The 16,402-nt window shown below is 37.4% G+C and overlaps 1 protein-coding gene across 40 annotated transcripts in view; it reads left to right on the top strand.

The window, feature by feature from the left end:
* Positions 1-16,402, top strand: part of LOC143248665 (single-stranded DNA-binding protein 3-like) — a 232,682-nt gene that overhangs the window by 61,162 nt on the left and 155,118 nt on the right. The window lies entirely within an intron of this gene.

The following is a 16,402-nucleotide window of genomic DNA, read 5'->3' as shown; positions in this document are numbered from 1 at the left end:
ACGGGGTATTCACCCTGATCCTCAACTTCATATCGGTGAAGTTTTGCTGCCAGTGGTCCCGGAGACCAAGTTCTTGGGGCTTATCTTTGATCGTAAACTGACCTTTATACCACACTTAAAGCAGCTTCGGGTCAAATGCACAAGAGCACTGAACATCCTCCGTGTTCTCTCTTCTACCAGTTGGGGGGCAGATCGCTGTTCAATGCTAAAGGTATATCGTGCTCTTATTAGATCGAAACTCGATTATGGATCAATGGTCTATGACTCTGCCAGACCCTCGGCCTTAAAGATGCTGGACCCCATTCATCACCAAGGACTTCGACTCTGCACTGGGGCTTTCCGTACCTCTCCAGTTCAAAGTATATACATTGAATCTCATGAACCTTCTCTACACCTTCGCTGTTTACAACTATCTTTACAATATACTTCGAAACTTCATTCCTTACCAAAGCATCCCACCTGGAAATGTGTTTTCCTTCTTCGGTGGGCAGTACTTTTTCAGAACAGACGATCTGTCATTGCTCCGTTTGGCCTTCGCATCCAGGCGCAATTGGATGAATTGGGTCTGTCCTTGGATAACATTGCAGATTCCACAGGTTGGCCCATCCCACTATGGCTTATTACAGCTCCCAAATGTGACCTTTCTTTCAGTCACCTAAAAAAAGGCAGATACTCCAGATTGGAAGTACCGTCTTTTATTCAATGAATATCTTTCAAACAATCATTCAGTTCCCATTTATACAGATGGTTCCAAATCAGGTAATTCAGTGGGCTCTGCTATGGTTTGCTATGGGTCAGTAGTTGCGTGCAGAATCCCTTCTGCAGCTTCTGTGTTCACTGCTGAACTGTATGCCATATCTCTTGCCCTGGATCATATTGCAGCTGAGCAGTACTCCAACTGCACTATTTATACTGATTCGCTTAGTTCTATACTTGCCTTGGAATCGCTACACGTTAGCTCACATCCTATTCTCGCTGATATTCGAAACCGACTGGCCCATTTCTCATTAGCAGCTACTTCAATCCAGTTTTTCTGGATACCAGGCCATGTTGGTATTTGCGGGAATGAGCTTGCAGACATGGCAGCTAAATATGTCTGCTTCAGCACCATCACTCCTATGCCTATTCCATACATGGACTATGGTGTTGTCTTCAAGGCTCGGCTCCGTGCCAGCTGGTAGTCCACTTGGAGTGAGCAACGTGACAACAAACTTTTTCAAATCAAACCCAAAATTGGACTTTGGCCATCTAACTTCCGTAAAGTTCGGAAGGAGGAAGTTGTTCTCACGAGGCTACTCATTGGTCACAGTTTTTTAACTCATCATTTTCTTTTATCTGGAACTGATGCATCAATGTGTAGTTTGTGTAACACTGAAATCACTATCAGCCACCTTTTACTTTCTTGCCATCGTTACGATTCTCAACGACGGCAATATTTTAAACATATTATTTCCCAGGATCAGTCTGTAACATTGGACAGAGTTATTGGTGATGGTGACACTGTCCACCTTGATAAAAAAATTTTAGTTTTTTAATGGCCATTAATCTTTTTAATCTCATTTAAGTGTTGCATATTTATTCATTACACCTTTTTAATTGTGGTTCCTTTTTTACAGTTTTAATCTCTCTCCTTCAATTTGACATTGGACAATGGCCAGAACATTAAATAACTCGACACCAGGACTGGAAAGGCCAACTTCAGGTGACTAACGCTACTGTTTGAACTATCCGTTTGAACTACTCGTTAGTCGTCCTGGCGAGTTGTTATTATACTTTTGCTGCATATCATTTCACACTTTTACTACTTAACTTTTTAGTACTGGCCATATTGACTCATAACCCGGAACCAGGACTGGAAAGACCAACTTCAGGTGACTGACGGTGGTTTTAATACTTATCTGTTAGTCTTCCTGGCGGGTTATGATCATTACCATTTTGCTAGAGAAAATATTTTACAACTTTGAAGACTGGATGTCACCATTGGTTTTTACACCATTTACTGTTTTAATTGCTGTTTTGTTTTTACCTTTATTTACTTTTACAAATTTTACTCCATTTACTTGACTTTATCTTTTTACTGGACATTTGGCTACTCATTGTTACAATTTTGCTATGTATCTTTTAAAACTTCTATTCTTTTACATTTTGATTCTGGTTGCTATGACACATAACCCGGAACCAGGACTGGAAAGACCAACTTCAGGTGACTGACGGTGGTTCTTGAACTTACCTGTTAGTCAGGTTATGATCATTACCTTTTTGCTAGAGTAAATACCTTACAACTTCTTATACTCTGCCTTCTATCTTAACATTGTAGACTAGGTGTCAACATTGGTTTTATACCTTTTTTGTTTTACCTTCACTTCTATTTATGTCTATTACTACATTTATTTATTTTTTTATTTTATTTTTTACATTTTTACCGAATGTCTGGCGCAGATAGCCTCGCTGCTTTGTGCCATAAAACACTAAATCAATCAATCAACTGTACCTTGGTATATTGTTGTGTTCGGTGTGAAGAATCTATCCAGCTCTGTGCCTTGGTATATTGTTGTGTTTAGTGTGAAGAATGTATCCAGCTTTGTACCTTGGTATATTGTTGTGTTTCGTGTGAGGAATCTATCCAGCTCTGTACCTTGGTATATTGTTGTATTTAGTGTGAGGAATGTATCCAGCTCTGTACCTTGGTATATTGTTGTGTTTAGCTTGAGGAATCTATCCAGCTCTGTACCTTGGTATATTGTTGTGTTTAGCCTGAGGAATCTATCCAGCTCTGTACCTTGGTATATTGTTGTGTTTAGCCTGAGGAATCTATCTAGCTCTGTACCTTGGTATATTGTTGTGTTTAGCGTGAAGAATTTATCCAGCTCTGTATCTTGGTATATTGTTGTGTTTAGCGTGAAGAATCTATCCAGCTCTGTACCTTGGTATATTGTTGTGTTTAGTGTGATGAATGTATCCAGCTCTGTACCTTGGTATATCGTTGTGTTTCGTGTGAAGAATGTATCCAGCTCTGTACCTTGGTATATTGTTGTGTTTAGTGTGAGGAATCTATCCAGCTCTGTACCTTGGTATATTGTTGTGTTTAGTGTGAAGAATGTATTCAGCTCTGTACCTTGGTATATTGTTGTGTTTAGTGTGAAAAATGTATTCAGCTCTGTACCTTGGTATATTGTTGTGTTTCGTGTGAGGAATCTATCCAGCTCTGTACCTTGGTATATTGTTGTATTTAGTGTGAGGAATGTATCCAGCTCTGTACCTTGGTATATTGTTGTGTTTAGCCTGAGGAATCTATCCAGCTCTGTACCTTGGTATGTTGTTGTGTTTAGTGTGAAGAATGTATTCAGCTCTGTACCTTGGTATATTGTTGTGTTTAGTGTGAAAAATGTATTCAGCTCTGTACCTTAGTATATTGTTGTGTTTCGTGTGAGGAATCTATCCAGCTCTGTACCTTGGTATATTGTTGTGTTTAGTGTGAGGAATGTATCCAGCTCTGTACCTTGGTATATTGTTGTGTTTAGCCTGAGGAATCTATCCAGCTCTGTACCTTGGTATATTGTTGTGTTTAGCCTGAGGAATCTATCCAGCTCTGTACCTTGGTATATTGTTGTGTTTAGCCTGAGGAATCTATCCAGCTCTGTACCTTGGTATATTGTTGTGTTTAGCCTGAGGAATCTATCCAGCTCTGTACCTTGGTATATTGTTGTGTTTAGCCTGAGGAATCTATCTAGCTCTGTACCTTGGTATATTGTTGTGTTTAGCGTGAAGAATTTATCCAGCTCTGTATCTTGGTATATTGTTGTGTTTAGCGTGAAGAATCTATCCAGCTCTGTACCTTGGTATATTGTTGTGTTTAGCGTGAAGAATCTATCCAGCTCTGTACCTTGGTATATTGTTGTGTTTAGTGTGATGAATGTATCCAGCTCTGTACCTTGGTATATCGTTGTGTTTAGCCTGAGGAATCTATCCAGCTCTGTACCTTGGTATATTGTTGTGTTTAGTGTGAGGAATCTATCCAGCTCTGTACCTTGGTATATTGTTGTATTTAGTGTGAGGAATGTATCCAGCTCTGTACCTTGGTATATTGTTGTGTTTAGCCTGAGGAATCTATCCAGCTCTGTACCTTGGTATATTGTTGTGTTTAGCCTGAGGAATCTATCCAGCTCTGTACCTTGGTATATTGTTGTGTTTAGCCTGAGGAATCTATCTAGCTCTGTATCTTGGTATATTGTTGTGTTTAGCGTGAAGAATTTATCCAGCTCTGTATCTTGGTATATTGTTGTGTTTAGCGTGAAGAATCTATCCAGCTCTGTACCTTGGTATATTGTTGTGTTTACTGTCAGGAATGTATCCAGCTCTGTACCTTGGTATATTGTTGTGTTTAGTGTGAAGAATATATCCAGCTCTGTATCTTGGTATATTGTTATGTTTAGTGTAAAGAATGTATCCAGCTCTGTACCTTGGTATATTGTTGTGTTTAGTGTGAGGAATCTATCCAGCTCTGTACCTTGGTATATTGTTGTGTTTAGTGTGAAGAATGTATTCAGCTCTGTACCTTGGTATATTGTTGTGTTTAGTGTGAAAAATGTATTCAGCTCTGTACCTTGGTATATTGTTGTGTTTCGTGTGAGGAATCTATCCAGCTCTGTACCTTGGTATATTGTTGTATTTAGTGTGAGGAATGTATCCAGCTCTGTACCTTGGTATATTGTTGTGTTTAGCCTGAGGAATCTATCCAGCTCTGTACCTTGGTATGTTGTTGTGTTTAGTGTGAAGAATGTATTCAGCTCTGTACCTTGGTATATTGTTGTGTTTAGTGTGAAAAATGTATTCAGCTCTGTACCTTAGTATATTGTTGTGTTTCGTGTGAGGAATCTATCCAGCTCTGTACCTTGGTATATTGTTGTGTTTAGTGTGAGGAATGTATCCAGCTCTGTACCTTGGTATATTGTTGTGTTTAGCCTGAGGAATCTATCCAGCTCTGTACCTTGGTATATTGTTGTGTTTAGCCTGAGGAATCTATCCAGCTCTGTACCTTGGTATATTGTTGTGTTTAGCCTGAGGAATCTATCCAGCTCTGTACCTTGGTATATTGTTGTGTTTAGCCTGAGGAATCTATCCAGCTCTGTACCTTGGTATATTGTTGTGTTTAGCCTGAGGAATCTATCTAGCTCTGTACCTTGGTATATTGTTGTGTTTAGCGTGAAGAATTTATCCAGCTCTGTATCTTGGTATATTGTTGTGTTTAGCGTGAAGAATCTATCCAGCTCTGTACCTTGGTATATTGTTGTGTTTAGCGTGAAGAATCTATCCAGCTCTGTACCTTGGTATATTGTTGTGTTTAGTGTGATGAATGTATCCAGCTCTGTACCTTGGTATATCGTTGTGTTTAGCCTGAGGAATCTATCCAGCTCTGTACCTTGGTATATTGTTGTGTTTAGCCTGAGGAATCTATCCAGCTCTGTACCTTGGTATATTGTTGTGTTTAGTGTGAGGAATCTATCCAGCTCTGTACCTTGGTATATTGTTGTATTTAGTGTGAGGAATGTATCCAGCTCTATACCTTGGTATATTGTTGTGTTTAGCCTGAGGAATCTATCCAGCTCTGTACCTTGGTATATTGTTGTGTTTAGCCTGAGGAATCTATCCAGCTCTGTACCTTGGTATATTGTTGTGTTTAGCCTGAGGAATCTATCTAGCTCTGTATCTTGGTATATTGTTGTGTTTAGCGTGAAGAATTTATCCAGCTCTGTATCTTGGTATATTGTTGTGTTTAGCGTGAAGAATCTATCCAGCTCTGTACCTTGGTATATTGTTGTGTTTACTGTCAGGAATGTATCCAGCTCTGTACCTTGGTATATTGTTGTGTTTAGTGTGAAGAATATATCCAGCTCTGTATCTTGGTATATTGTTATGTTTAGTGTAAAGAATGTATCCAGCTCTGTACCTTGGTATATTGTTGTGTTTAGTGTGAGGAATCTTCCAGCTCTGTACCTTGGTATATCGTTGTGTTTCGTGTGAAGAATGTATCCAGCTCTGTACCTTGGTATATTGTTGTGTTTAGCCTGAGGAATCTATCCAGCTCTGTACCTTGGTATATTGTTGTGTTTAGCCTGAGGAATCTATCTAGCTCTGTACCTTGGTATATTGTTGTGTTTAGCGTGAAGAATTTATCCAGCTCTGTATCTTGGTATATTGTTGTGTTTAGCGTGAAGAATCTATCCAGCTCTGTACCTTGGTATATTGTTGTGTTTAGTGTGAGGAATGTATCCAGCTCTGTACCTTGGTATATTGTTGTGTTTAGTGTGAAGAATCTATCCAGCTCTGTACCTTGGTATATTGTTGTGTTTAGTGTGAGGAATGTATCCAGCTCTGTACCTTGGTATATTGTTGTGTTTAGTGTGAGGAATGTATCCAGCTCTGTACCTTGGTATATTGTTGTGTTTAGTGTGAGGAATGTATCCAGCTCTGTATCTTGGTATATCGTTGTGTTTCGTGTGAAGAATGTATCCAGCTCTGTACCTTGGTATATTGTTGTGTTTAGCGTGAAGAATTTATCCAGCTCTGTACCTTGGTATATTGTTGTATTTCGTGTGAAGAATGTATCCAGCTCTGTACCTTGGTATATTGTTGTGTTTAGCCTGAGAAATCTATCCAGCTCTGTACCTTGGTCTATTGTTGTGTTTAGCCCGAGGAATCTATCCAGCTCTGTACCTTGGTCTATTGTTGTGTTTAGCCTGAGGAATCTATCCAGCTCTGTACCTTGGTATATTGTTGTGTTTAGCTTGAGGAATCTATCCAGCTCTGTACCTTGGTATATTGTTGTGTTTAGCTTGAGGAATCTATCCAGCTCTGTACCTTGGTATATTGTTGTGTTTAGCCTGAGGAATCTATCCAGCTCTGTACCTTGGTATATTGTTGTGTTTAGCGTGAAGAATGTATCCTGTTCTGTACCTTGGTATATTGTTGTGTTTAGCGTGAAGAATTTATCCAGCTCTGTACCTTGGTATATTGTTGTGTTTCGTGTGAAGAATGTATACAGCTCTGTACCTTGGTCTATTGTTGTGTTTAGTGTAAAGAATGTATCCAGCTCTGTACCTTGGTATATTGTTGTGTTTAGTGTGAGGAATGTATCCAGCTCTGTACCTTGGTATATTGTTGTGTTTAGTGTGAAGAATGTATCCAGCTCTGTACCTTGGTATATTGTTGTGTTTAGTGTGAAGAATGTATCCAGCTCTGTACCTTGGTATATTGTTGTGTTTAGTGTGAAGAATGTATCCAGCTCTGTACCTTGGTATATCGTTGTGTTTAGTGTGAGGAGTGTATCCAGCTCTGTACCTTGGTATATTGTTGTGTTTAGCGTGAAAAATGTATCCTGCTCTGTACCTTGGTATATTGTTGTTTTTAGCGTGAAGAATGTATCCAGCTCTGTACCTTGGTATATTGTTGTGTTTAGTGTGAGGAATGTATCCAGCTCTGTACCTTGGTATATTGTTGTGTTTAGTGTGAGGAATGTATCCAGCTCTGTACCTTGGTATATTGTTGTGTTTAGCGTGAAAAATGTATCCTGCTCTGTACCTTGGTATATTGTTGTTTTTAGCGTGAAGAATGTATCCAGCTCTGTACCTTGGTATATTGTTGTGTTTAGCCTGAGGAATCTGTCCAGCTCTCTACCTTGGTACACTGTTGTGTTTAGCCCGAGGAATCTATCCAGCTCTGTACCTTGGTATATTGTTGTGTTTAGCCCGAGGAATCTATCCAACTCTGTACCTTGGTATATTGTTGTGTTTAGTGTGAAGAATGTATCCAGCTCTGTATCTTGGTATATTGTTGTTTTTAGCGTGAAGAATGCATCCAGCTCTGTACCTTGGTATATTGTTGTTTTTAGCGTGAAGAATGCATCCAGCTCTGTACTTTGGTATATTGTTGTTTTTAGCGTGAAGAATGCATCCAGCTTTGTACCTTGGTATATTGTTGTTTTTAGCGTGAAGAATGCATCCAGCTCTGTACCTTGGTATATTGTTGTCTTTAGTGTGATGAATGTGTCCAGCCCTGCACCAGGGTATATCGTGGTGTTTAGTGTGAAGAATGTATCCAGCTCTGTACCTTGGTATATTGTTGTCTTTAGTGTGATGAATGTGTCCAGCCCTGTATCCGTTGTCTTTTGTGTGATGAATGTGTCCAGCCCTGTATCCGTTGTCTTTATTGTGATGAATGTGTCCAGCCCTGTATCCGTTGTCTTTATTGTGATGAATGTGTCCAGCCCTGTATCCGTTGTCTTTATTGTGATGAATGTGTCCAGCCCTGTATCCGTTGTCTTTATTGTGATGAATGTGTCCAGCCCTGTATCCGTTGTCTTTAGTGTGATGAATGTGTCCAGCCCTGTATCCGTTGTCTTTAGTGTGATGAATGTGTCCAGCCCTGTGTCCGTTGTCTTTATTGTGATGAATGTGTCCAGCCCTGTATCCGTTGGCTTTATTGTGATGAATGTGTCCAGCCCTGTATCCATTGTCTTTTGTATATGAAGTATGTTATAGTTGTTGGCGGGTAACGCATATAAGAACATTGTAGTTGTTTTATAGATCGCTAGGAGATTGAAACCTTGCTATAAAAGATTCATTGCATGTGTACATTATTGGACTTTCTTGTCACAATGGTGGAAACTAGGTGGAGTCTCGCCCGAGCACACTTCATTAAAATAAATAATAAGTAATGGGTATCTCGAATCTGTGTTACCCAGCCACGGACAAAGATCTTTTACGTGATCGGTAGTTTTGTACGTGTATGAAGTTCATATTTTTTGTTTTTTTTTGTGTGTGTGTTTTTTTTTCAAAATAGATAGACAAATATACCAGGAGATAAAAACATGGATGACTCAGTTGTTTTTTTTGTATAAATCTTAGATATTCGTTCAAGCTGAACAAAGAATTTCTTTGCTGGTTTTGTTTTTTATCCATTTCATTACACGTAAACAAAAATTGTTTCGTACTTCTTGTGTGTATTTTTATCTTTTGTGTTCTTATGAACTAAGTGTTGAGCACAGCTCGGAATAGAGAGTTAAACGTTTCAAACACTTTTTGTGTTTAATATATCGCTGCTGTATTTATCAGACTTCGTTTCTTTCCAGCAATGTTCTCTAAACTTGTTTGCCACCTATACATACGGTTTGTAAGTTTGATTGTATTGACGCAATTCTACATGGGGATCGAACTGTGAACTTTGTACATAAGTCATGAAGCTTGTTGCCAGAGCCACTGAGGGACAGATGTATTCACTTTATTCCATGGTGTGTCGTATTGAATTTGATGATATGAAAAGAACAACAGAACATTATAATTCATAATGTACTCTAGTAATGGCCAATACATTCGGTGATTCTGTTGGTGCTAAGTCCATTTTTACTTCGATCAAATGCATTATGAAGTAGTGGATGACCAGTGGCTCTGTACTATATGGAGATTACTATTTTACTAGTTGTAAAACTGGTTACAATTAAAATATTTCGTAATGTATGCATATTTTTATACGTATTTGAAGACCGAACGGTTTACTGGTATATTGTACAGTATTAGTTCGCAATATTAATAATTTGAAATTTGTATCCGAAAGTGATGGGTAAACTGAAGTTTGATTTAAAAAAAAATTATGCAAAAACCTTGTGATTTTTTAAAACAAAAGAAAATGATCGCATTTCATTAAAAAGCCAAAACAGACTAATTAACATTTACGTTTTCACTCGTCAGAATGGCGCCACTGAAATCGCATGTATTAAAATATATATATTAAAGAGAACTTTGTTTTTAAGCGTAATAATATTTTCTTTTAATAATGACATCGTATCAGCGAAGTTGTTCATTTGTACTTTCAAGAGTCATTTGTCTCGACTCGCCCGAGCACACTTCATTAAAAGACATGATAACTAATGGGTATCTTGAATCTGTGTTACCTAGCCACGGACAAAGATCCTTGTATCCTGGTGACCAAGAGAGATCTCGTTTTATTCCGTAACTTCAGACTCGATGAGTGTCGTACTTGTATGATGAGTAGTAATACAGGTTGTAAAAGAACGTTTATGATTATCAAATCACACAGTTTATACTGTACGTAGCACCATTATTACAGGTTGTTTCATTTGCTGTTTAAAACATTACTAGTATAGAAGAAATTTAAACGATTATGACAGCGAATGAGACGTTAGCACAGTTGTGCAATTTAAATTAGAAAGGGTGAAATCGGCTGTGAAAGTTGACTCTGTGGTTTTGAAATTTATATCATGTTTTGTGTAAATATGGGTTTGATTTTTTTCTCACTTTTTTTTAATTAGGAAAAGGTAGTCGGCTTTGACATGTGGTTAACATGTATAAGGGCCAAGGCGCGAGTCGCTAAACTTTTTGCCATTTTTAGCCGTGTTGTAACTGTGACGGAGCAGTACCACTGTTCGGTTACAAAGTCGCATCCGAAACGGCAAGAGTTGTCAGCTGTGCCCAGACTCTAGGATAACCTGATCGGGCAGCGCAGTAGCTCATACGTCACATTGTGTCCAACAATACAGAATACCGAATTAGCACTGAAGTATTTAAAAAATATGTACGTGTGGTATTTTATTATTTATTTTTTAGCATTGGCTTTAGTTAGTTTTCAGTTTTGTAGCTGTAAGAATTTTTTTTAGTTTATGAAATTGTGTCTGTACAAACAGAATGTTTCGAAAATTCGGTGATACATTTTTCAGTAAAGTTTTTTTTTTTTTAATCTTCCAAGAAGTTGAACATTATATCATCGTAACTTTGCGCCTTAAGCAAAGCGGAATTCGATATATATAGTGCAGGTTTATTCTTTTTGTTTTAAAATGCGAGTATTGAAAACGCGGTGTAATATGGGTGATTACACATAATCCATTTCGCACTAAGAGAAATTCATTAGTTTAAATGTGAATTGTTTTAGATTAATTAAAAATGAATATTGTTTCACCTCGGGTACAATATAATGTACAATGCATATACAGGTAGAATTATAATTGGGCCTGCCATGGACAGGTGGTTAGGGCGCTCGACTCGTAATCCAAGGGTCGCAGGTTTGAATCCCCGTCACACCAAACATGCTCGCCATTTCAGCTGTGGGGGGGGGGGCGTTATAAGGTGACTATCAATCTCACTATTTGTTGTTTAAGAGTAGCTGAAGAGTTGGCGGTGTGTGGTGATGTTTACTGGCCGCCTTTCCTGTGGTCTTTCACTTCTAAATTTAGAACAACTGGTGCAGATAGCCCTCCAGTAGCTTTGTGCGAAATTTACAAAACAACAACAAACAAATCTATTATTTGCCAGTTTCTCTAGTATGTGTTTTATATAGAAAAACAGACGTTCTTGTTAACCATCATTAAAAATACTTAACGAAACTTTTCTGTGTATTGCAGTTTCAAATCGGCAGTGGACCCAGCAGGCTTAGCAGGCTAAATAGGTTTGGTTTGGTTTTTTTGGAATTTCGCACAAAGCTACTCGAGGGCTATCTGTGCTAGCCGTCCCTAATTTAGCAGTGTAAGACTAGAGGGAAGGCAGCTAGTCATCACCACCCACCGCCAACTTTTGGGCTACTCTTTTACCAACGAATAGTGGGATTGACCGTCACATTATAACGCCCCCACGGCTGGGAGGGCGAGCATGTTTGGCGCGACTCGGGCGCGAACCCGCGACCCTCAGATTACGAAGCGCACGCCTTAACGCGCTAGGCCATGCCAGGCCCTAGCTAAATAGAGTTTCGTATTTAATTTCCTGCGCCACCTGTTGCTGCAAAAACCCTCTCCGCAATTCTAGGCTTTAGTTGTGTAGTAAGAGTGACGAACAAATCTCACGATTATTGGTGTAGCCCACAGGTTGACTGTGGGTTGCCTCTCAGTATATTAAATCTACTGTCACAAGCTGACATGTACGATAACTTATAACCTTCATTACGTTAATGGGTTTCTCATCAGTACCTAATTCAGTTAGATCCACAACATTTATTTGAAAGTATATCAAACGATTTGATATACGACTTCAAGAAATTTTAATGTAAAACTTATTTTATCCGTTTTTTGTTTAAGTTATGTGTAATAATTGTAATTGACGAAGAGACGAGAGAAGATACACTCATTATATTTGTTATAAGACATTAGTGTTAGGCCTTTTTTGTACAGTGCGTTCTTCACTCGGTCTTTATAGATTTGGCGACGAAAAAGTCTATTAACATTTTAACCACACTGTAACCATCGTATTCATTGCTAACGATGCATGTTACTTGGGGATGAACCCGTGAGGCGTTAAAAGGTGTAATTTTCCGAATGTTTGTGCGTAAGCCTTTTTTAAAGATTAACGTAAATCTCGGAACGGTCATAAAGTCACAGATTTTACGTTATGGTTTATGAAGCATTCTTAAAACATAACGAATCTTAATAGAATAAAGTAAAACATGATTATTATTGTGTTTTATTTTCTTATCACTTAGCTAAAGCCAACATAACAATCACCAATATGAGAAACTTCTAAACAACCACCAATCAAAATGTGTGAACATATCTTACGAAGGACGATATTGTTTTCAACCAGTCTGAACGATGCGTCTATTTATTCTTGTTTTCGTAATAATATGCTAAAACCAGGACTTTGGGAGAGAAAATATTACACCATGACGGGAAACAAAAGCCTGATAAATTGTTAAAGATTATTTCTGAAAAGCAAAAACAACATAAGGTAGGAATTCTGTTTGGGTCCCAGTAATATTGTTATTTATAAGTAGTTCAGATTGGAAAATTGGTAGTATGGCCGGGAAATCAGACAAGAAAACATGTATTCTATTAGCCGACGAGACCATAAAAAAAACAAAACCCTACAGTTTCATGTTACTACCTTTTTATTATTATTACTATTAGAAATGGGCTGGAAGGCCTGGACCGTGTATAACTAACAAGGTGGAGTTTCTATGAATAGGTTTATAATAGTTGTATTTAGTTTGTTGAATCGCCGTATTTGTACAACGGAAGTAATGCTGTAGAAGTGTCCTTGCGTGTATTAATCACATCAAAATCTCCTGATGAATTTTGTAGGAGACTGCATGCCCAAGAATGTTTGTCCTATGTTTGTAAAAGATTTACTGTTCAAGATTTATTCTTACAGCTGTCTCAAGTACTGGAATTATAAGTATTGGTTATTTTGATTGAGATGCGATTCTGTTTTTATTTTAATAGGCCTAATAATGAAACAAATAACGAGATGAACTCGGGTGTATTCCATGTTTAAAGAACATTTATGAAGACCTGAGTGTGAGAAACCAGCGTTGTCGGTTAGCATCTATCTATACTTAAAAAAAAAAAAATTTTTTGTAAAAAAAAAATTGCACCTACTAATGTAAATATAACGCTCTTTCGCGCAATTTGATTATTTTTCGTAACTATGGAAACCAAGAAGAGAATGTAGTAGAGTTGATAAATGTAAGAATGAACGACTGGTGCGTGAGGGCGTAGCTCAGTTTAAACCCTTCACCAATAACGTTTTTAAAATATTGTAATATAGCTCCGTATGTAAATAGAGATGACGCTTCGAATGGAAGATATTTTTAAAGAACCAACACATATAAAGTCTTAAGTTCCAGTGGGAAAAAAACTTAAATCGTAATGTGTACGTTAAATATTATTGGGAGCACACAATATCGTCAGCAGTAAAAACACCCGACTATGATGATTTATGGCGATCCAAACAAAATATCTGTTACAATCACATGATGTTTATTTGTTTCAGTAAGTTTAAGGTATATAATTTGATCCGTTATCACAACTGTATTTTTTTTAATTACTGATTTAATTTATAGTTTGTTTATTTGTGGTCATGGCATTTTAATAACAAAGTATCTCTTTCAGCGAGCCATTGGAAACATGGCAATTTCAATACCAAAAACTCTGACGTAAATGTAATTATTATTGGAAATAGCGACCTCGAGGGCGAGAACTAAGCTTTAGTGCCTTTTCATTGGCCAAAGCACGAGCGTTACAAAACTGTAAGTAGCTAAAACTATTGTATCGCAAAACCACGTGTAATATATAGCAACGTCGAGTTACGAGCTAGAGACGTGGAATGTTGTGTACACATATTTTCAATGTAACTATTTTATCTGTACATTGTGTAGTTTTCATGTTATCTACATTACAGTTATTTTAATGACAAGTGAATAACTTGTACATCTTTTGTGTTGAGGGGTGGTCACTGTTTAGCAAATAGGTGTTTTAAATTGAATCAAAATTATTACACGCGAAAAAGGAAGCACAAAACACCTACCGATGTAGTATCGTCACATTACGAGAACACCCATACAGGCGAATGGAATCAGAAAGTAGTGTTGGAAAAACTCGGCGAGTTGTTGATCACCACTGTGTGGATAACCTTCACTTACCACCTTTTACTGGTGTTAACTTAAAAAAACCAAAACCGACAACTTGACCTTGAACAAAGGTGATGAAAAAATCCACCCCACCAGCCAGCTCCCACCCACCGTGAGAGAATGTGACCTGCAGGCAGATTGCTCATCCTGTCTGACCCGGCTCGTGGTCGATTCCAAGGACACAGAGGGACGCCGTAGCCGAGGGGGGGGAACAACGCTACTAGTGCGGGGAGATGTTAGTGCTCTGTAGTGGGTGGAGGAGGACAAGTCCAACATCCGGAGTAGGTGGAAGGTAGTTGATCTGGTTTTGGACACTACCTACATCTGATTCTTTCATCTATAAATAAGAGTTATTTTCAAAACGTTTCCACTTTCAGATCATACAAACCGAAAGACTTTTGTATAGATGTTGTAAATTTAGCAAACTATCGAAGGATATACAGAGGTATAATAACTCGCATCTGTCCTAGTTATTAAAATAACAAAAACATTAAACCTTGAAAAGTATTGTTTGACAAATAGAATTTCGTCTTGCTGTGTTGTAATTTTTAGAAATTTTACTTTTTCTCACGAGATGGCGCTGCACGTTAAGGATGTTCCCTAATTAAATAAGTATTTTTTTATTGTTATTATTGTGAATTTAATTAGGATGAAATTTAGAAATTAAGGTTTTATAGAACAAATTCTAGATTTTGGAAATCCGTATTTGCATGTTCTATATAATTTTACTAATAAGTAATAATAATAGAACTATTTTTCGTGGTTAGTGGATGACTACATGTTTGCTGAACTGAGTATTAAAATAACCACTATTAAAAATCAAATGAAAGGTACGTTAATTTCATGGATCGATTTTGAATAACGAATATTTATTTTTCACTTAGATATCAATAAGTTATTCTTGGAATAAATTACATGTTAAGTAACTTTTCAAAGTTGTTTCTTTAAATTTACTGTTGACCACGTTAACAAAATAAAGCAAGTTATTACTGCGAAATGAGTAAGTAGTCAATCAGTTTGTCAAAGTAACACTAGGAGTACCAGAAACCTTTATAAAAAAAATTATCGTCAACGCTATCTATCTCTATAGATTATAACTAAAATTCACCTCGTAACTGCTACAGCGAATTAAAGTTAAAATTCTTTCTGTATGTAAAGTTATAAAACAAAACCTTATCAAAATGGTGCGTTGCAACAATTATACAATCACTGTCAGTGAGGTTTTCGGCCATAATCCTAATAAATAGGGTATGGTTAAAATTTTCATGATTACCGTCAGGAACACCATGAAGAAATCCAATTATTATTTCGTTTTCCACAATGAATAATTTTTTTATGATTAAGGTTCAAGAACAATCGATAAGATTCTCACGTCGCGATTGGTCTATAGAAATTTATGGCTAGTGGTTGTCAACATTTTAAACATAGCAAAATGTGACCCGATATAAGTGAAAATTATTCACTTATGCGAAAGTACGTATGACGCTTATGAAAAATCTATTGGTGATGGAGAAAAAATACTATAGAATTTTTAAATTAAGCGTACAGGGAATACTTCAGAACGTAAAAATTTCAAGATAACAAAACCATCGCATGTCTGCGTTATTCGTCATGATATTAAATATACATGTCCAGTAGTCCAAAGGCTTTAATAAATAAGTGTACAAGTGTTATTTGTTTACCAACTCATATTCTGTTCTCTCATTTTTTATTTAATTTATTAAAACAAACACGCTAAGACATTTTTATAGCATTTTCACCTATTTTTTGCGAATATATTTTACCACATTATCCTCCACCAACTAATCGCGCTTTGCACTTTAGGGCTGTGGGTGTATTATAAGAGTGACAGTTAAAACTCCGTTTTGGTGATCGATGAATTGGCGGAGTGTGGTGTTCACCACTTATTTTCCTCTGATATTTTACTTCAAAACTACGGACAACTAATGCAGATAGCTCTCTAATTATCCTTTCGCGAGCATCGACAGCACATTCTGCA

Source organism: Tachypleus tridentatus, chromosome 4, assembly GCF_004210375.1.
Source record: "Tachypleus tridentatus isolate NWPU-2018 chromosome 4, ASM421037v1, whole genome shotgun sequence".
Lineage (NCBI taxonomy): Eukaryota > Metazoa > Arthropoda > Merostomata > Xiphosura > Limulidae > Tachypleus > Tachypleus tridentatus.
This window is presented reverse-complemented; position numbering and strand designations above follow the sequence as displayed.